We start from the raw sequence: 21,549 nt of genomic DNA on the forward strand, positions 1-21,549 counted from the left end.
CAGCATTGTATAATGAGGATAGGGTGATCTACACTCAAAGCTATATTCCCAAATGACTGCTAGTCAAGTCACATGACAACTAGCTCTTGTTTTTTTTTTTCTTAAGACTTTATTCTAAGTGGACATCAAAACTGCTGTATTTGGACCGTACCATGGGAGATGGTGAAGGACAGGGAAGTCTGGCGGGCTGCAGTCCATGAGGTCGCAAAAGGTCAGGCAAGAGTGAGCAAGTGAACAACAGCAATGGGTGGAATGGAATTTTCCATGCTTTACTCCTGATTTATTATTTTATACTAAGATTTCTGAAGTTTGAACTTCAAAGACATCAAGATACAAATTCCTGTCTTCTGCGTTCTTGATTGGGTGACCTTAAGCTGGTTACTTCAGAGGCTCACTTTTCTTGCTTGGCAACACATGAAGCCAGGGAGTTGGAAGAAGGCTTATAGATGACGTCAACAAAGATCCCAGTTCTTGTGCCACCTCTGGCAAGGTGTTTCACTTTTTGGTTCCCATTCCCTACTTGTAAAATAGACCATTTGTGGCTACCAACTGCAGTGGAGGAGATGAAGATTATGTAGGCAAAGCTCCTACAACCGTGCCTGCACGCTTGGCGGCTCAAGAGTGCCCGATATAATAATAATAATAATAATAATAATAATAATAGTAGTAGTAATGCTAGTGAACATGCCCTAGAGTGATGCGGTTGAATTATGAAACTTTGGGAGAAGAGAGGCAGAAACACGGACCAGGAAAGAGGTTCAGAGGCCGGAGACCTCCTCCCCGGCGGGGGCGTCCAGCCTGCGCGGAGACGCGCCTGGCCGGGCACCGCCTCGCCCCACCCCTGCCGAGCCAGCGCGAATCCCGGCGCGGAGTTCCGGGCGGCGGCGCGGTCCCCGCTCTGGCCCTGCCTCTTTGCCCGCTGCCCTGCCTCCAGCGGTGCCAGCTGCGCCGGAGCCCCGAGAATCCGCCGCCACCGCGCAGGTTCCTGAGGCCGCCCTCCACGCCACAGGTAGGAGCCGCGCGGCCGCCGCCGGGGGCGCGCACAGCTCCAGCGGGAGCGGGTTCCCGCCGCGCTCGCTTTCCGTCCCTCCTCCCGACGGCCCCCGGCAGCCGGCCGTTCCCCGCCCAACTTGGAGGCAGCCTTGGCAGCGGCGTCGGCGGCGGGCACCCGCTCCCTGCGGCCTCGCGGGACCGGCCTCCCGGGCAGCGTTCGGAGGCCTCCTGTGCATGCCTTCGGCGCGGATTCCTGCAGAGTCGACGCCGTCAACTTCGGCGCGCACTTCTGCCGGGGCAGGTGGCTCTGGACTGCAGAGCTGCGCTGGCGCCAGGCCGAAGTTGGGGACGTCTTCTGCAGGTGTATCCATCTAGCTCGCCGCGGGGCCCCCAGTACAAGTGTGTCTGGTGACCCTAGGTCATCTCGCGCCCCTGGGGTTCGCGTGTGCTGTGGGATGACCGAGACGGCGGTGGCGATGGGACCAGTGTCCCAACCAACCAGGAAGTGCTCTGTTCCGAGGCTGAGCGCCCAGCACCCAGATGCCCCGTGCTGGGCGTGTGGCCACACAGCTGCCCGCAGTGGCGCCCGCGAAGTGATGACGCCGGGGCGGGGCAGGGATGAGGGCGCAAGGACCTGGGTGTGTATAAAGGGGCCCCAGCTTCAGGCATATGGGATTTAGGTCTCAGATCCAAGAGCGTGGAGCTTCAAGCCTAGGATAGGATTGTGTGAGGCCCTTCAGAACTTGGAGAGTCAGTCCAGAACGATCACCACGCCTGTATTTGCTCCTTCTCCTAGTTTCGGATTATTGCTATCTTTACTGTCTTTGTAAAATACTAAAGGCAAGTAGATTCTTAAGGACCACAAACGTTTCTGCGTTTGATTATCCCTAGGTTTTTCCCCCGAAATAAGGAGGTCACTTACTTTACTTGCCAGGCCTACCTGTTACAGTTAATTGGCTATTTTTTTCCCAATTATTTTTATTAGTTGGAGGCTAATTACTTTACAATATTGTAGTGGTTTTTGCCATACATTGACATGAATCAGTCATGGTTACAATTTAGACGGCCCTTTGAGTCCTTTCTCGGGGCTTCAGGGAGGCCAGGTATCCCCAGACCTCGGTGCTGTGTTAAATGGCTAAAGGTGCCGCAATGAAAGTGTAAAGAATGAAAATTAATCTATAGATCGAATTATTAACAGACTCCACAATTACACACTGCCTCTTTGAATAAGATTTTCTTTCAGTATTAAATGTTTTATGATAACGTACAATGAATAGGGCACAGTCTTTTAGCTTGAATTTGTACACAGCCTTTAAATGTTGTTTTAGGATCTTTCCACTAATTGTCTGAGCTCCCTGCTTGTCTTCTCAGGACCTAGTATAACTCACAATCCATATGAAAAGTGTGAGTAGTTAAGGCTTTGAGAAAGGTGTGTCTTTAACATGTTTGTACCTGATGTTAGAGTATTTGGGAACCACGCTAGAAGTGCTATATTTAGGCTTGTTGATTCACTTACAACTAGGCAGTGGGGGACCCTGCTCCTTGGAAGTTGTCTGGTTACTAAATGTGCATTCCTTAGTTAAAAATGATTTGTTATAAAATTCATTTACCTTTAACTCTTATAGGGTTTTCCATGTTATTTTATTTTATTTTTATTGTGTTGATACACATAACATAAAAATTTTCATTTTAACCATTTTTTAGTATGTAGTTCAGTGGCATTAAGTACTTTCATATTATGGTGCTCCCATCACAACTATCCCTCCACAAAACTCTGTATTTTTTTAGAGTTTTAATAACATTTCAATGATAATGACTACAATACAAGCTTTAGTTTTCTCACTAAGTGAAGTTTGAGTTCCTTCTCATATTTTTAGAGAAAAGAAAGTTGAAAAAGTATAACCAGAATGTGTTCAGTAAGTTTTATCCGCGTCAGGAAAGGCCTAACACTTTACTCTGTGAGGATAAACTTGTGTGCTAAGTCGCTTCAGTTGTGTCCAACTCTTTACAACCCTATTGGCTATAACTGGGCAGGCTCCTCTGTCCATGGGATTCTCCAGGCAAGAATATTTGAGTGGGTTGCCGGGCCCTCCTCCAGGGGATCTTCCCGACCCAGGGGTTGAACCTCATCTCTTAAGTCTCTTGCATTGGCAGGCGGGGGTTTTTTACCACCTGGGAAACCCCGAGGATAAGCTTGGGACCTATTTAAATTTGTGTATAAAGGTACTGTGAGGTTTAGCTATGAAGTGGGAGAAACAGGTGAGGGAGTTTTTCTGTTTGTTTTTTGGTCATGCTGGTGGCTTGCGGAGTCTTAGTTCCCAGACAAGGGTTTGAACCCATGTCCTGAGCAGTGAGAGTGCAGAGTCCTAACCATTGGACTGCCAGGAAATTCCCTAGAGTTGTTGTTGGTAGTTTCCTCTCCTTAATCTCTAACAGAAAAATGAAATTCCTTTGTCTCCTTAGCAGCTCTGTAGCATGTTTCCAAATTATGCTTGAATTCAGGTTGTACACCCTTTTAATAACTAAAAGGAGTTTTGATTGAGCTAGCTCCTGGGTGTAGCAGTTTCCTTTCCACTCTAGATGTTTTCTAAACATTGATGGACCCAGAGGACCTGTACATAAGATATGACCCTTTAAACTCTTGGTTTGAGGCACTGTGTGCATGAGAGAAGCTGTAGCCTTGCAGGGCCTGGTTTTATGTTTTTAATTCTTTCAGTCTTAGGACCACAAAATAAAATGTATTCTCCCGCCAGGGTGTGGATAATATGTTTTTGCAGGGTTAAAATGAGAAACTCAAACCCTAAATTTCTCATAAGCCTGTGACATTTCTGATTAGAAAAGGGATAGTACAAATCCTATCTCATGCTGTAGTGGAAATGCCTTCCAATGTGTTAGTTTCCCTAAATTCACAGGCCAGTGTAAAATCTATATCCCAGATGTTTTAATGCTGGGTTTTTTTAAGGAAAGTGTATAGTAGGTGTTTCATAGTGTCACAGCTGCTTTTTTTTTCCTTTGTGTTGTGAAACTTGCTTAATTTTTTAATTTATTGAACAAACATTCTGTGACAGAATACAAAATGATTTGTGTATTCAGTCAACACTTAAAGGTACTTTCTGTGCACCAGACACTATTCTAAGCATTTTACACACAGGAGCACATTTTATTCTCAAAACAGTCCCGTGAAGTAGGTATGGAATAGTCCTACCAGCCCCTTTTATAGATGAGGTCATTGGAGGTACAGCAAGGTCATACAGCTAAACCCATGGCAGAGCTGGGATTCCATCGCAGGCATCTTGAACACAGGGTTTTGGCACTGCTGTCTCATCAGAAAAATATAGCCAGAGATTCCACCCTCCTAACAAATGAATTTTTTTTTGTATTATTATACTGCTGTCTTGTCCTTATCCTTAGGGATAAATAACTTGACATAATAGAAATAGAAGTACAACTCAAGACAACCAATTCAATTCCTTTATTTTTCCGCGGGAGAAGGAAATGGCAACCCTCTCCAGTATTCTTGCCTGGGAAATCCCATGGACAGAGGAGCCTGGTGGGCTACAGTCCATGGGGTCGCAAAGAGTGGGACATGACTGAGCAACTTTCACACACACACACACACACACACATTTTTCACCAGCGGAAATTAAAGTGGAGTGTGGTTTTGTCAGGCTCTGTGAGCACTGAGACAGGGTCCTTGAGACCCTCTGCTGATCTCCTTGCCTCTTGATTGTGAGGAGTTTTGGACAGGGATCCTGAAAGGGTCTGTGGAGGCCAGGATGTGTGGATGGGGAGGCAGTATTTGCCTATCAGAGAGGAAAGACTTCTGTATTTTAATAATCATTATGACCATCCCAGAGCTAATCTAACCCAGCCCAAATGAAGGCCTGGGTTTTATCCCAGGTGGACAGAACAGAAGCTTGTGGCTGACCATAGGCCATGGACAGTCTTGCTGCTTAGGGCTCCAGAACCCCAGTTCCTCCCCCAGCCTGTGACCTCAGGCTCCCCTCTGGATGAGAGGAATATTTTATTCTGTACTCAATCATTTTTGTGCACTTTTTGGATCTGGAGTTGGGAACCTTTTGAAAGCCTCTGACGCACAAAAGAAAATCAGCCAAGAGCAACAGGGAAATAAAAATAACTCCGTTTGGTCGGCTCTTTTGTTGAGAGAGGGAGAGACTTCTAAGGGCGTAAATTGACAAACTTTATATAAAGGACAGGAAAATCAAAGTTCAGTATTCAACAGGGATTTTTTTTCAGAGTAGGCTCTTGCAGACAGTAAGTGAATTTGGATGAAGGAGAATAAGGAATAAACATGGGAAAAGGAAGGTGGTGGAGTGGGAGGAAGAAGCCAGTGCAGAGAGGAACCAGCACAGGGGAAGACAGGGTGCTGAAAGTTTTGTCAGTTCTTTACACAAGCTCGAGCTCCCATGTGATTCTGCATAACAATCCCTTTGAAATGTCACGTGTAGATGAAAATGATCTTTTCTTTGGTTTATCCTGAAGCGATTATTTATTATTTTTCTGTTGAGTTAACATTGATTTATAACATTATGTAAGTTTCATGTATATTCTATTTCTCCTTCTGGATACGCTGTGCTAAGTCCCTGCAGTCATGTCTGACTCTTTGTGACCCTATGGTCTATAGCCCGCCAGGCTCCTCTCTCCATGGGATTCTCCCGGCAATAGTACTGGAGTGGGTTGCCATGCCCTCCTTCAGGGATCCTCCCAACCCAGGGATCCAACCCACATCTCTTATGTCTCCCGCTTTGGCAGGCAGGTTCTTTACCCCTAGTGCCACCTGGGAAGCCCCTGTATACACTACAGCCACCAAAATTTTTAGTTACATCTATCTCCATATATTTGATCCTCTCTATCCATTTCACCCTCCCCACCATCCCCCCGCCCCCAGCCCTTTCACTCTAGCAACTCACTACTTTGTTCTCTGTATCTATGTGTTTGGTTTGTTTAGATTTTTTTTTTTTGCTTTTTAGTTTGTTTTTTATATTTCACAAATGAGTGAAATCATATAGTATTTGTTTTCACTTAACATAATATCTTCCAGGTCCAGTTATACTGTTCAAAAGGCAGGATTTCATCTTTTTCGTGGCTGAGTAATATTCCATTGTAATTATCACATTTTTTTAACAGGCATTTATTTTACAAAGTTGTTTAAATCCACTCTTTAGCAACATTTAAAAGGCATATTTAAAAATGTGTTTTCCAGCTTATTAGTAGTCACTAAAATTAAAGTCACCAGACATTCTCCTGGAATTTCAGTATTCCTGGGCCTCCACAGGACTTCTCCATTTGGATCAGTAGCATTGTAGCATGAGATGCTAAACTGTCTACCAGTTAATATTCATGTCTAGGAATGCCATGCATCTTTACATTGTCTTCCCACACGTGACCTCATTTGCAAGCCAAACAATATTATTCGTACTCACAATTACAGATTAGAATGCTAGGCCTCAGAGAAGTGACTGGCCACGTTCATGCATGTAATAATTAATTTCTAATATGAGGACACCACATCTTCGTTATCCATTCATTCATTTGGGGCACTTAGCTTGTTTATCCATTGTTTATCCATTGTAAATAATTCTGTAATGAACATAGACGTGCATATATCTTTTTTAATTCATGTTTTTTATTCTTTGGCTAAATATGCAGAAATAGGATAGCTGGATCATACAGTAGTTCTATACTTAATTTTTTGAGGGATCTCTACACCGTTTCCCAAAATGGCTGCAGCAGTTTACAGTCCCATCAACAGTGTATGAAGCTTCCGTTTTCTCCACTTCCTTGCCAGCTTGTTATTTCTTGCCTTTTTGATGATAGCCTTTCTAACAGGCATGTGGTGATACCTCATTGTGGTTTTGATTCGGATTTCCATAATAATTAGTGATGTTGAACATTTTTTCATGTGCCCATTAGCCGTATGTATGTCTTCTTGGAAAAATGTTTATTCATCTCCTCTGCCCGTTTTTAAATTGGGTTGTTTGTTTTTTTGTTGTTGAGTTATATGAGTTCTTTTTATATTTTAGATGACAACCCTTTATTGAATATATGGCTTATAAATATCTTCTCCCATTTGGTAGGTTGTCTCTTCATTTTGTTGATAGTTTCCTTTGCTGTTCAGAAACTTTTTAGTTTGATTTAGTTCCATTTGTTCATTTTTGCTTTTGTTTCCCTTGCCCAAGGAGACAAATCCAGAAAGATATTGCTAAGACCACTGTCAAAGTGCATACTGCCTCTGTTTTCTTCTAGGAGTTTTATGGTCTCAGGTCTTACGTTCAAGTCTTTATCTTAAAGTGATCTTATTGTTGCTTAAAACCATTGCTAATCAACAAAGCATGTGGACAAAGAGATACCAGGGAACTCTTAGCCCCTGCTTGGGATCTTCATACTAACCTAGTTTATTTTTATCCTATTTTTTATGAATGGATTTTACATATAGCATGATATTAGAATCACAGGGTTTTCAATTATTTTATCGCTTGTCTTCCCCGTGAGAGGTCACTGATTGTGTTTTTTTCACTTTTGCATCTCCACTGCTCATTGTAGTGTACAATTAGATGTGAGCTGAATCGGTGTGATTCATTTTATTCAAAATATGTAAATATTTCCAGAAAAGAAGATTATTATAATGAATGTTTTACTTATTGATTTGTTCTGCTGTGCCATTTAACTCCTTTCAGAAATAAACTTGTAGAAGTGCTGTGGACAGTCTGTGGCATTTTGAATTTGCAGCCAGTTTACTCATCTCATTGGTTTTTTCCTGCAGTATTTTCTACCTGAATTCTGATGAAAGAGTCCTTTGAAATAAGAAGATTGGGGAGGATTAGCAGAGGATTGAGGTGTGGGTTCCAAAATCATATTATCTTAAGGAAAAAAAGAATCACCTGATAGAATATTGTAGATGCTAAATATTTCAAAGCTAGGAACATGGAGCAAAGATTTTTTTACCCTATCCCCAGTCCCAACCCCAATCTGCCACTGTCTTGTCTGGAAATGGAGGGTGATGGGGCAGTGATGAATCAAAGCAGGTCCTGTAAAGCAAGTAAGGTAAATAACAGGCACAGTTGAGCCCCACAAGTTCCTCACCAGGAGTAATCATCACAGTTCTTGTCCTAGGAGCCTGAGAGCTACAATTCAGATCCTGAGGACTTGAGCACCATGTGGCCTGAGACAAGTAACTTAAAAGTCCCCTATACCTTGGTTTCCCTATCTGTAGAATGGGGATAAAAATAATACCTATCTCATAGGATTATTGTGGGGACTGCAGGAAACAATGCCTGTAAAGCATTTAGCTTAGAGCCTGGGGTTTCCTGGTGCCTCACTGGTAAAGAATCTGCCTGCCAGTGCAGGAGACGCAGGTTCAATCCCTGCGTCGGGAAGATCCCCTGGAGAAGGAAATGGCAACTCACGCCAGTATTCTTACCTGGAGCATCCCATGGACAGAGGAGCCTGGTGGGCTATAGTCCACGGGATTGTATAAGGGTTGGACCCAGCTTAGCGACTGACTAACAACTGGAACTTAGAAATGACACAATAAATGTTAGTTCCCCTCTTTCACAAAGCTCTCCCCACTCCACCCCAGATCTAGCAGGAGTGACATCCCTAAATAACCAAGCAAATCACTGTTGGAGGAGTCATGGAGGTGGGGCCTTATGGGAATATGGGTGAGGGAGAAATTAATTTCTCCTGAGAGGAATTCTTGAATAAGTATGGCATTCCATGAGACCCCAGTGATGAGAAACAGTAGGAAAGCTTCAGGCAACAGAGCTAGTTACAACTAGGGATAATGGGCTATATGCCTTTGATAATCATACTTTTTAGGTATATGTTTTGACATTAGGTAGGAAATTTGATTTTTTCTTAATTTACAAACGTAGGATGGCATTTGGGCTTCGCAGGTGGTACAGTGTCCCTGGTGGCTCAGTTGGTAAAGAATCCGCCTGCCAAGAGCAGGAGATGCAAGAGCTATCTCCCAATCCCTGGGTGGGGAAGATCCCCTGGAGAAGGAAATAGCAACCCACTCCAATATTCTTGCTGGAAAATCCCATGGACAGAGGAGCCTGCTGGGCTACAGTCCATGGGGTCACAAAGAATCAGACGCACTGTCTGCACACACACACACACACAGGGTAGCATGAATTTATAGTAGGAGAAGCATGATTGGTCTCTCTTTTCCAGCGAGTATGTATGGAGGTATGTTTTTAAAGTGTATTTAGAATTAAAAATAGGGTGCATTCTCAAGGGACGAGTGAACTAGTTCATGCTGTGTTGGAATAACATGCCTCCCATCATGTTCCTGCCTTCACGTTAAATGGCAGGATGGCATCACAGGCTTCGCCAGCTTTATAGGGGTGTGGGTAACACACACCTGCATGAATCATGGATGGAAGTGTAGGCTGTGTGTCAGAAACCAAGACCAACCAACTTGAAGGAAAAAATTGTTGTTACTGTCCCCCGCCTGCCCCTAAGAACCGCTTTTCTGAATGAACTCTTCTGTGAAATCCCAGTATATAGAACACCCTAAGCACAGCCGTTCTTGAGGATTCATAGATGGGGCCAGTGAACCAGCTGTGTCCTCCCCTCTCCCTCCCTGCCCACACCCTGGCACAGGCTGACCCTTGGCAGCTGGAACCGTGGGGCTCCTCGGAGCAGATGTGAAAACACTGCTGTGCGTCTGTTGGAGGGAAGAGAAGGCGGACCTGAAGGGGGAAAGGAAAGGCGGTGGACTGTTTTTTGTTTTTTGTTTTCCAGAAGCTTTTGCTGTGGTGCACTGGAACTGACATGCTGAGAGCTGGTTTTAAATTTTCAGGAATTTCATGAGCCAATTGTAAACATGCCATTATGAAACAACAGATTGCCTAAGTTTAGGTTTTAAACTTGTATTAAATGCATTATATTGAAAACAAAAGTAATGTCTTAAGTTTGGAGATGTGGTTGGAGGAAAAGGAATACCCCAAGTTATGCAGTGTTCTTAACTATCTTTTCCTATTAGCTAGTATAATTTTGGTTTCATACTTTTTTCTTTATCTCAGCTGCATCCACTTTATATTTTTTCTTTCTTTGTTTTTTTTTTTTTTGTTTAATTGCTTTAAATATGCCATCTATTCATGGTGTTGAATACAGTCGGGAAGGTCCCTGGAGGAGGGCATGGCAACCCACTCCAGTATTCTTGTCTTGAGAATCCCATGGACAGAGGAGCCTGGCAGGCTACAGTCCATGGGGTCACAAAGAGTTGGACTCAACTGAAGTGACATAGCACGTATGCGTGCACGATGGGTAATAGCAGACAATCTTTTTTCCTATTCCTAGGAGAAAACTTTCAGCTTCTTAAATGATATTAGCTATACATTTTTAAGCTCATCTTTATTAGATTATAAAATTTTACTTCCCTTTTTCTTTTCTACCAGTTTTAAAGATTATGCGTGGACGTATAGTTATACCAAGTGCGTTTCCTCTTAACTGCGTTCACTTCCATCCTTGATTCTATTTGTCTGTAGAGATAGGATTCTTCAGACTCGGCTTTCCCCTGCAGGGCAAGCTTTCCCTCTCCTCACTCCCAGTCAGTCATGCTAAGTTCTGGCTAAACAAAATCACCTGGGAGTTTGATTAAATTCAGAGCCCCAGGTTCAGACATGTACCTACTAAATTGGGGTTCTTGGGGTGGAGGCGAGTCAGTGCAGTATCTTGTGAGTTCCTTTGGGATTCTGATGATCCTCCCATATACCTGCTTGGCCCCTGTGGGCCCTTGCTGTCCAGCCCTGGGGCCTCCACGTGCCCTGTGTAGCGTCAAGTCATTTGGCCTACTGGACCCCGGCCACATTGCCTGAGAGTCTTGATTTTTATATTTGGCCTCAAATTCTCTTCCTGTGAGACAACTTTCAGAGTCTGCCTCTTGGCCCCATAAACCTGTTTCTCCCACAAGGGCCTGACTCCCTGAGCTCAGATCTATTTGGGCCTAGATTCTCACCTAAGGACACAGCTCTGCATGGTACTTGGAGACTGGCAAGGGAGTCAGCTAAGCGAGGTTTATTCCCACGTTAGCCTCAGTTTTCATCTTTCTGAACTACAGTTGCCCATCTCTGGGGATGGCCGGGGGGGTTCTGTTTCTGGAACATACCAACCTGGTTCCACTTCAGGGCTTTGCACTGTGCCATTCCCTCTGCCAGAAACACTCTTCTCCCGAGTCTTTGCGTGGCGTGCATATTGTTGACATTTGGGTCAATGACGAAAGGTTCAAATGTCACCTCTCTGAAAAGTCTTTCCCTAACCATCAAATCTGCCTCCCTGCCCATTACCTTGCTCATAGCCTCATTGTCCTAGCTATTCCCGTGGGTGATTTTCACCCCAGCACTGATCACTACGAGACTTTCTTCACGTCTTAAATACTGAGTTTTCTTGAATACTGAGTTTTCTACATATGAACATAAGCTCCATGAGAGCTGGCTTTTGCCTGGCATATAGTAGGTGCTAATTACTTGTAAAATGAATGCCTCTCCGAACTACTGTGTGAGTGTGTGATGTTAGTGTGAACCCTGGGTTCCCAGGTAATTCATCAGTTCTTGTTATCATTCTTTCCTGATTCCACAGACGTTACCTTTGGGTCAGTGACGCATGGCTGAGATATTACTGCCTTTTGGAACAAGGGCCACTCTCAACCGATGGGAAACAAAATCTGTATCCCTGTATATGAATGTTTCCTTTCATTTGCAGAGAGCGTATAAGGGTTGATTCAGCTGTAGCTGTTTGTCCTGTGGGTGATTAATCTGTGATAAAATGGATCAATTAAACATGAAAGTAGTGTAAAATAAGCCTGATAGATTTGGGGAGGTTCCTGTTTTCCTCCCTCTTTGAGCTCTATTGGGGTGGTGTTGGGTGGGGTGATGGGGTAAAAAGGCTATACATCACTCTGTAAGACTCAGGAGTCCAGAAGGGCATGTTGGAGAGGTTTCTCCTATCTGATGTCACAGGGAACAGACTTGGACTAATGAGGAAGTGAGTTTTACAGATCTGTGGCCAAGGAAGGCCAGTAGGGCTGGTGGTGAAAGCCATCACCTTGTGTTTGCTGCTTATGCTGGTGCTGGTAAGTTCGTCAGTGGTCTTTTGATGCCAACGGAGTACCCAGCATGTGCTTGTTCAGCGAAGATGTGGTTCTGCCCGCACAGAGCTTGTGGTCTAATGCAGTCAGTGAAAGGCTGGCCTGAGTCGTGCGGCACAGTGCTCCTAAGCTGCCTGAAATGGGCTGGTGTTTCGCTACAATAACACAACCCAGTTTTCGTGATAGTGATTTCAGTCTGCCCTAGGATTGGAGCAGCAGCTGGGGTAAGAGAGGTAGAGAGCAAAGTTCTGCACTTCTCTAAACTTCACTTTCCATAAAAGCAGATCATTTGAAAAAAGTGTGATTGTGTATATTTATTTTTTAAAAAGTAAACTTTGTGTTTCAGGTTTACAGAAAGGTTTCATGGATGGTGAAGTGAAAAAGTGAAAGTGTTGGTTGCTCAGTGTTTGACTCTTTGTGACCCTATGACTGTATCTCACCAGGCTCTTCTGTCCTTGGAATTCTCCAGGCAAAATTACTATAGTGGGTTTCCATTCCCTTCTTCAGGGGGTCTTTCTGACCCAGGGATTGAACCCAGGTCTCCTGTTTTGCAGGAAGATTGTTAACCATCTGAGCCACCATGGAAGCCCAAGAATACTGGAGTGGGTAGCCATTTTGAGGATGGTATACATGGGTAAACTATGGTTTTCTCTCTTATTAACATCTTATATTGGGATGGCATTTTTGTTATAATTAATGAATCAATACTAATGTATTGTTATTAAAGTCCATACTTTATTCAGATTTCCTCAGTTTTCTCTAATGTCCTTTTTCTATTCCAGGATCCCATCTAGAATACCATATTACATTTAGTTGTCATGTCTCCTTAGGCTCCTCTGGGCTATGATATTTACTCAGATTTTCCATGTTTTTGATGACCTTGATGTTTAAAGGGTTACCAGTTAGGTATCCCATAGGTATCCTGCAGTGGTTGTTGTTTAGTTGCTAACTCATGTGTAACGCTTTTGTGACCCCATGGATTGTATGTAGCCTGCCAGGCTCCTCTGTCCATGGGATCTCCCCAGCAAGAATGGATAACCTTTTCCTTCTCCAGGGGATCTTCCCAACCTAGGGATTGAATCTGGGTCTCCTGCATTGCAGGCAGATTCTTTACTGCTGAGCCTCCAGAGAAGTCCAAAGGTTTCTTATAGACTGTCTCTCAATTATGATGTTTTTCTCATGATTACATTGGAGAGGAAGACCGCAAAGGTGGTCTCATTACATCGCGTCATCATCATCCATCATCATGATTTACCGCTACTGATGTTCACTTTAATCACCTTGCAAGGGAGTGTTTGGAAGGTTTCTTCTCTATGGAGTTGCTCCCCACTTCCTCTTTGGAAGGAAGTCACTCTGCACAGCCCATACTGTTGAGATAAGGAGTTATGTTCAATCTCTTCGGGGAGGGACAATTAGCTGCATAAATGATTTGGAATTTTTCTGTATGGGAGATGTCTCTTTTCATCCCCACTTATTTATTTATTCAATTATTTATCTTAGTGTGGACTCATGGGTATTTGTTTAAACTGTGGATTATAACCCAGTACCATGTTATTTACTTATATTTGGCTTTTTAAAGATTTTATTCAACCAAAAACATTCTGCTGTTTTAAAATGTTAGAAAACTATTATTCATATATATAGTTATATAAATATAATGTTATTATAGATAATAATTATATATATTTGTCTTTCCTCTTTTTCCTTTAAATATCCTATTTATGCGTTTATTATTTGGAGCAATAAAAGGCAAATTACCATTTAGGATTTGATCATGGTTTTTTTTTCATTATTTTTTGCGGGAGTGAAATTAAGATATAAATATTTATGTGTTTTGGGGGATGGTAGAGGTCAAAGGCATTTCTTTCCCCCATTGTGTACTGAGTTTGCACTCACTACTTTCAATTATTGCTGAAATAAATGTCCATCATCTATAGGAACATTTATAGTCAGCTCTCTTCCTCAAACTCCTTAGGACGTATAGGAATTTAGGAATAATTTTTGTCCTTTTTATTTGCTTCAGATTTTTCTTAATTAAATGCTACTCAATACATTGTTCTCATTTAATGGTGAATTTGTTACAGAAATCCCCATGACAATCCTCCATGCTTTCTGTTTCCCACAACCAATCTCCTCTGTGCAGGTTTTTTCTCTACTAAACCACATAATTAAACTCTTGTTTTTGTTTTTCAGTAGCTCAGTCATGTCTGACTTTTTGCAGCCACATGGACTGAAACATTCCAGCTTCCCTGTACTTTACTATCACCCAGAGTTTGCTCAAAGTCACATCCAATTGAATCAGTAATGCCATCCAACCATCTCATCCTTTGTTGTCCCCTTCTCCTCCTGCCTTCAATCTTTTCCAGCATCAGGGTCTTTTTCAGTGAGTTGGCCCTTTGCATAAGGTGGCCAAAGTATTGGAGCTTCAGCTTCAGCATCAATCCTTTCAATGAATATTCAGGGTTGATTTCCTTTAGGATTGTCTGATTTGATCTCCTTGCAGTCCACCAGACTCTCAAAGAGTCTTCTCCAACACCATAATTCAAAAGCATCAATTCTTCAGCACTTAGCCTTCTTTATAGTTCAACTCTCACATCCAAACATGACTACTGGAAAAACCATAGCTTTTACTATACACACCTTTGTTGGCAAAGTAATGCCTCTACTTTTTAATACACTGTCTTGGCTTGTCATAGCTTTTTTTCCAAGGAACAAGCGTCTTTTAATTTCATGACTGCAGTCACCATCTGCAGTGATTTTGTAACCTAATTAAATAAAGTGTGTCACTGTTTCCATTGTTTCCCCATCTATTTGCCATGAAGTGATGGGACCAGATGCCATGATCTTAGTATGTAAATATAAATATCATTTATATATACATTTCACCTCTTTTTAAAGCACCTAAAAGTCTAACATATAGCCGATCTCAACGTGCTTATTGGACTGGCTTGAAATAGAGGGAATAATCTTAAAACTATTTCATTCTCTTTACTTCCCAGTGTTTTTGATTTTCTCTTGTATTTCATTAGCAACTTTTGTTCTACAATCCAGTGCCTTTTGGTGTTCTTGTTTCTGTGCCAGTCCACACACACAGAAATACTTTAGGGAGTGGTTTTAGTCACGGGCCAATTCTTTTTTTTTTTCTTTTTAATTGAAATTGTGGGTTGTTGTTGTTTAGTTGATCAGTGCTGTCCGACTCTGTTTGCAACCCCATGGACTGCAGCACGCCAGGCCTCCCTGTCATCCACCATATTCCGGAGTTTGCTCAAACTTATGTCCTTTGAGTCAGTGATGCCATCCACCCATCTCAACCTCTGTTGTCCCCTTCTCCTCCTGCCTTCGATCTTTCCCAGCATCAGAGTCTTTTCCAATGACTTGGCTCTTTGCATCAGGTGGCTAAAGTATTGGAGCTTCAACTTCAGCATCATTCCTTCCAATGAATATTCAGGGTTGATTTCCTTTAGGATGAACTGGTTTGATCTCCTTGCAGTCCAGGGGACTCTCAGGAGTCTTCTCCAACACCACAGTTCAAAAGCATCAATTCTTCAGTGCTCAGCCTTCTTTATGGTCCAACTTTCACATCCATACATGACTACTGGGAAAACCATAGCTTTGACTCTATGGACATTTGTCGGCAAAGTAATGTCTCTGCTTTTTAATATGCTGTCTAGGTTGGTCATAGCTTTTCTTCCAAGGAGCAAGCATCTTTTAATTTCATGGCTGCAATCACCATCTGCAGTGATTTTGGAGCCCAAGAAAATAGAGGTGTCACTGTTTCCATTGTTTCCCCAACTATTTGCCATAAAGTGATGGGACCCAGTGCCATGATCTTTGTTTTTTGAATGTTGAGTTTTAAGCAACTTTCCCACTCTGCTTTCACCTTCATCAAGAGGCTCTTTGGTTCCTCTTCGCTTTCTACCATAAAGGTGGTGTCATCTGCTTATCTGAGGTTACTGATATTTCTCCCAGAACTCTTGATTCCAGTTTGTGCTTCATCCAGCCTGGCATTTCGCATGATGTACTCTGCATATAAGTTAAATAAGCAGGGTGACAATATATAGCTTTGATGTACTGCTTCCCAATTTTGAACCAGTTTGTTGTTCGTGTCCATTTCTAACTGTTGTTTCTTGACCTGCCTGCAGGTTTCTCAGGAGACAAAGAAGTTGTGGGCAGACAATTTGTAAATGAAGTTGTGGGTAGACAGTTACACTCAGAGACCAGATGACCTGACCATTTGGTCCAGAAAGATGCTTCTGAGTCAAGTGTTGGGGGCTCAGTGGGTGGTCAGTTCCACTAGTGTTCTGATACCCCACTGAGGACTCAGTACTCCTTTAAGAAGTGTGAGACCCATCTCAGTGAAACTGCAAAAATGAGTCTCAGTCAATGGGGGCTCCAAGGTGCTCTGTTTCTTCATGTCTCAGTGCAGAAAGAATTCAGCAAGAGGCAAAGTGATAGATAAGAAGTGATTTATTAGAATAGGGTACTTGTGAGACTTATAAGCAGGTGGACAAGAAAGTGCCATGCCTAGATCTTAGTGGGCTATGATTTTATAATCAAAGGAAAGGTGGAGAGGGGGAGAAGACCACCTTCTTCCTCATTCTTGAGCAGATATCAGGCTTCCATCATTAACTTCTCCACCACATAGGCAGGGAATTTTTCTTGTCCCTACGTGGTCAAGCCAAGACTGTCATGGTGCAGTGAAAATGAGCGAAAAGGCAATAACATATACTAGAATATGGTAAATCATTTCAGGCTTTAGTATCACATCACCTTTTCCTTATATTTTTGTTTTTAGTGTGTGCAGAGGAACGTGTCCTAGGAATTGTTAGCTTACTGACCTCACTGGGCAAGATATAGGTCTTTTTCTACCATTGTTTTATTGTTCTGGGGCATGTCTCATGCTTATGTTGCATTGTTTTATTGCTAAGTAAGCCTGACTGGTTTTGTGGTTAAGCAAATCAGCTTTCTTGAGTGATCATTAACTTACTGGGGTCTCTCATACTCTTTTCTCTACTTACAGTCTCCTAGTGGGATTAGCTATTTAATCACCTGTCTTGTCCCTTTACTCTGTCTCTATCACCAGCTTAACTGACTCTGTAAATGGCAAAATAAGTGCGGGCCTGTGGGTCAGTTTCCAGGAAGATTAGGTAATATACCTAGAGTTGGGTCTTGAGATCTGGCTAGACAGGTATGAAGAATTTCCTACTACAATCAAGTAAAGGCTGCAGTATCAATTTAGAACATGCTGAGAAGTCATTATTATATTACATGGTAATTAAGCACAAGTTAAGCATAAAGGATAGGCACCTCACTTAATGGACTGTAATTAGAATTATTTTAACACAACCAGGGCAAGCATTTCATTGTCACTCTTTCTCATGAAACCAGTGCTTGTGTTGACACTGTCTCCTAATTCCATCCAAGATTTTTTTCTCAATTTATTTGTTTACTTACTGAGCCATAGACCCTTAATCTGATGATTTCTATACAGTAAATTTTTTTACACCCTGATTTCCTAGTACCAGTGGCTCAGGAAGGCTATGAAATCTTCCATAACTTAAAAGGACCATATGTTCGTTGAGAAGGAATTACTAGAAATGATGAACGTAGTTTCTTTTCTTTGTCATGACTCACAAACCAAGTTGGGTCTGGGGCAGGGAGGTGCAGCCTGGCTTCAGATAAGGCCTGTGTTTCTTTAGCCTTGGGGTCCTCCTCCCCAGCGACCCCAGAGCTGGTGTAGAGCAAGAGAGAGTGCACAGCTCTGGGGCAAAGGAGAGTGACTGCCTCAGCTGGAAGTGTAATAGGTCCTGAATGGGTCTCTGGGCTCACCAGCCACCCTTGAACCTCTTCTCAGAGGACAGGCCTGGAGAACTCTGTTGCCCCAAGTAGAGGCTTGATTTTCCTCGAAGTGTAGATCCATTGCTTAATGGTCCTAGAGTTATATTCATAAAGGATGTTTAAGTGACCATGATTAATTGAAAATACCCTCATCATTTAGTTCTGCATCATACCCCTCAGCATTGTAATCAGTCCACTTTGATCTTACCCAACTTACTTTCCTACTGTTGCTGATTGTCGATTAAAAGAAAAAAAATGCAGGAAAAAGATAGCTCTGAGGGGCTGCTGTCAAGAAATAAGGGAGGAGCCAGGATATGTAGGACTTCTTGCAACAAAAACCAGGTAGTCGGAACATTCAGAGGTTACTGTTAATTAAAGAAAACCAGACATCTCAAGTTATTGAATTTAGTGCTTTTCTGTGTATGAGAAGACGCAAAAGTCTGGGTTCATTAAAATTATTCCTTTGATATGCACCTTAGCTATCTAGGGCCAGTATCCTGCTTTTCTCCATCCTGAATCCCCTCAGGGTGCACAGTTGGAGGTGGCTGTAGTGGTTGTTGACTTGATGGTCGCAACATCTTTCGCTTACTGATATGGCAGGCAGTATTTCTCATTCACATGATTATACCCAGGTCCTCTGCACTGCAGACAGCCACCAGGGAAGCCCTATAGAACCGTAGGACAATCTTACTACACAAGTGTGGGTGTTACCCGGATTCAGTGGCCTGAGTGCTTCTCCCTTCCGTTTAAAGTTTCTTTTGGTTTCACATTGTAAGGGTCTATCATTTTACAAATAAATCATGAAAAAATAGAAAATAGGTTTTACTCTTCTCACACAACAGCCATCACAAAACTCACAAGGAAGAACAGGACTTAAAAAGTAACAAGTCTCTAAAAATTCCAAAGATTGAGAGAAAAGGAATGGAATACCAAAAATTAGCCAACTTTAAATAGGAGGCTCCAAATACGTGAGAAATTTTAAAATGTATTCTTGTCGGTCCATGCCAGTTTTTTTTTCTCCCATATTTGCGTATGTTTTGGTCAAAATCTGTTTATTTTAAAAGTAATCTTGAATAATTCAATAATCTTTTAATAATTCAAAAAGTAGAAGATAACCACAATACAGTATAATGTGGTTTTAAAAAGACTGAGTTTGCCTCTAAAAACCATTCTGTGAGCATAATTTACTTGTTAATAGAGACCCCAGTGCAAAGTTTGAACAATATTTCTTCGGTGACTGCTTATCCTTCTGTTCCTATAGAGTTTCACCTTTCACGTAAACAGGGCATCTCTAAGTAAACCTTCTTGGCCAGCTCAACTAATTCATCATTTTGAAGATGACAGGTTGAAAATGGCCTGATCTGTTTATTTTACAATCTGTCATAATTAGGTCATGCATTTCCTCCTCACTGTAGACTTCTATGCATGGATTCAAATGGTCTAAATTCCCTATCAGAAGCTGTGGATGTGCTGCAAAGAACTCTGGTCTGTTATGCAGAATAACCTGAGTTCTGGTTTTGTCTCAGGAACTAGCTCAATGTGAGCCTGGGCAATTTATTTCCGGAAATTCCGCCAGTCCTCTTATCTGTTCAGACCGGGCCTCTGGAGCTAGGATGAACTCATCTTGATCCTCACCACTGCCCTCAGGGGATTTATGGTCTAGTGGAGCAGTTCTGACACTCCACTGTGCCTAGGATTCCCCTGGAGGGCTCTGAGGGTCAGAGTGCCAGGCTTCACCCTCGAGTTTCTGAGCCAGTAGGTTGGCTGAGTCGAGAATTTTTGCGTTTCTAACAAGTTCCCAGATGCTGCTGATGCTGCTGGATTGGGGACTGTGATTTGAGAACCACTGGTCTAATGGTTTAGCTGACGCATCAGTAGCCACAATTCAAAGATTGAATGCTGTGAAATAAGTACAAGTAATATGCCATAGGAAACAGTGTGGAGAAGTGGGTCAAAAGATTAACAACCAGCTGGAGATCGGAGGAGCCCTCATGGAAGAGAGAGAGGTTAAGCAGGATCTTAACAAGTGGATAAAGCCTAGACAGGTAGGATATTTGGGGGGCTGATGCTACCCAAGTCTCCCGATGGGAGGGAGAGTGCAGAGTGTGTGAGGAAGCAGGGTTATCGGCTAGCCTAGGTGGACTGGAGGGTTGATATGGGGGAAGGAACAACCAGAAACAGATGGAATGGAGAATGAGAGAGCTGGAAATTTAAACTAAACATGTTTTCGTATTTTGGCAGCCAGGGGACGGCACGATCAGAGTCACGCTTAATGAGGGCAACTCCGGTGTTGTGATGGATGGCTTGGGAAGAGAAAGAGTGATTTCAGGGGAGCTGGTTAGGAATGACTGGGGATTAGGTTGGTTAGGAATTCTAAGCAAGAAAAGCATGAAGTGGGGAGGATTTGTGCAGAAACCACAGATTTGGTCGTTGATTGGTTCTTAAGGATCAAAGAGATGGAAAGGTCAAGAGAGATAGAGGATTCAAGTCTGAGTTGTTGGGGAGGAAAGAGGGTGGCTGCATCGCTCAGGGGAAGTAGTTTGGATAAAAAAAAGATGAACCTAGTGGGACCTTGGTTTCTTGAGGAGGGGACTGAATCAGATACCCTTAGAGGTCTCTTTTTGTACAATTCTAATCAATGTTTTGCAGATTGTTGATTGTCTTAAATATTACAGAATATATTTGTACAAAAAGTAAATGGCTTATATGTAACAGGTACTGATATATTTGGGCTTCCCCAGTGGTTTAGGAGTAACGAATCCATCTGCAATGCAGGAGACTTGGGTTTGATCCCTGGGTCAGGAAGATTTTCTGGAGGAGGACATGGCAACCCACTCCAGTATTCTTGCCAGGAGAATCCCGTGGACAGAGGGGCCTGGCGGGCTATAGTCCATGGGGTTGAAAAGAGTCGAACTGAAGTTACTGAGCACGCACACGTGCACACACTCATATATTTGTGGATCGGTTGATCAGGGTTACTTATTAGCTCTCAGATATCTGCATCTGTAAATAGGCTTCATTTTGAACTTTTCTTCATTTTGCTTATAGTTTTCTTAGTATGTCGACTTGCTCTTCCTCTATTTTATGTACTATGCATGTGAACATGTTTTTGGTATATGCTCTACGTGTATATACATATATATATATACATATATATATATATTTATTTTAATGAGTATAGCAAATATTTTAAACCCTCTGGCCTCATTCTTCCATTATAATCATCACACTCTGTATTGGTATATTTGTGTACATCCCTAACTTTCCCACTGGATTACAAACTTGTTTTGAGTAAAGAGCATGTCTTATTCAGTTTTGTTTTCCTTCCTACACTCCTCATCAGTGCTTGTGTAAGTGGCTAGAAATTTTTGAGGGATTCGGTTGAATCACTGAGTTAAAGTCTATTACTCCCCACTTCTTTAGGGAGAGACAAAATGGTTCAGGCAATAAAACATAATAGTTTACAGAAAAATGGAAATCCATGTATCTTGGGAGGCTGAAAAAGGAAACATTTAATTCAGGAGACCTTCAGGACTAAAGTAGAGATACTCATGGGCATTTTAGGAACTAGAAGCAGAAGCCCATAAAAACAAGGAACGTTTTCA

General features: G+C 42.5%; 1 protein-coding gene across 1 annotated transcript in view; it reads left to right on the forward strand.

Annotated features, from left to right (window-relative positions):
* The first annotated feature begins 893 nt into the window (after positions 1 to 893).
* Positions 894 to 21,549, forward strand: part of PLD1 (phospholipase D1) — a 267,970-nt gene continuing 247,314 nt past the window's right edge. The window contains exon 1 of the mRNA XM_065943633.1: positions 894 to 1,009. The gene's annotated coding sequence lies outside the window, so the exon portion shown is untranslated. The remainder of the gene's footprint in view (positions 1,010 to 21,549) is intronic.

Source organism: Muntiacus reevesi, chromosome 8 (assembly GCF_963930625.1).
Source record: "Muntiacus reevesi chromosome 8, mMunRee1.1, whole genome shotgun sequence".
NCBI lineage: Eukaryota > Metazoa > Chordata > Mammalia > Artiodactyla > Cervidae > Muntiacus > Muntiacus reevesi.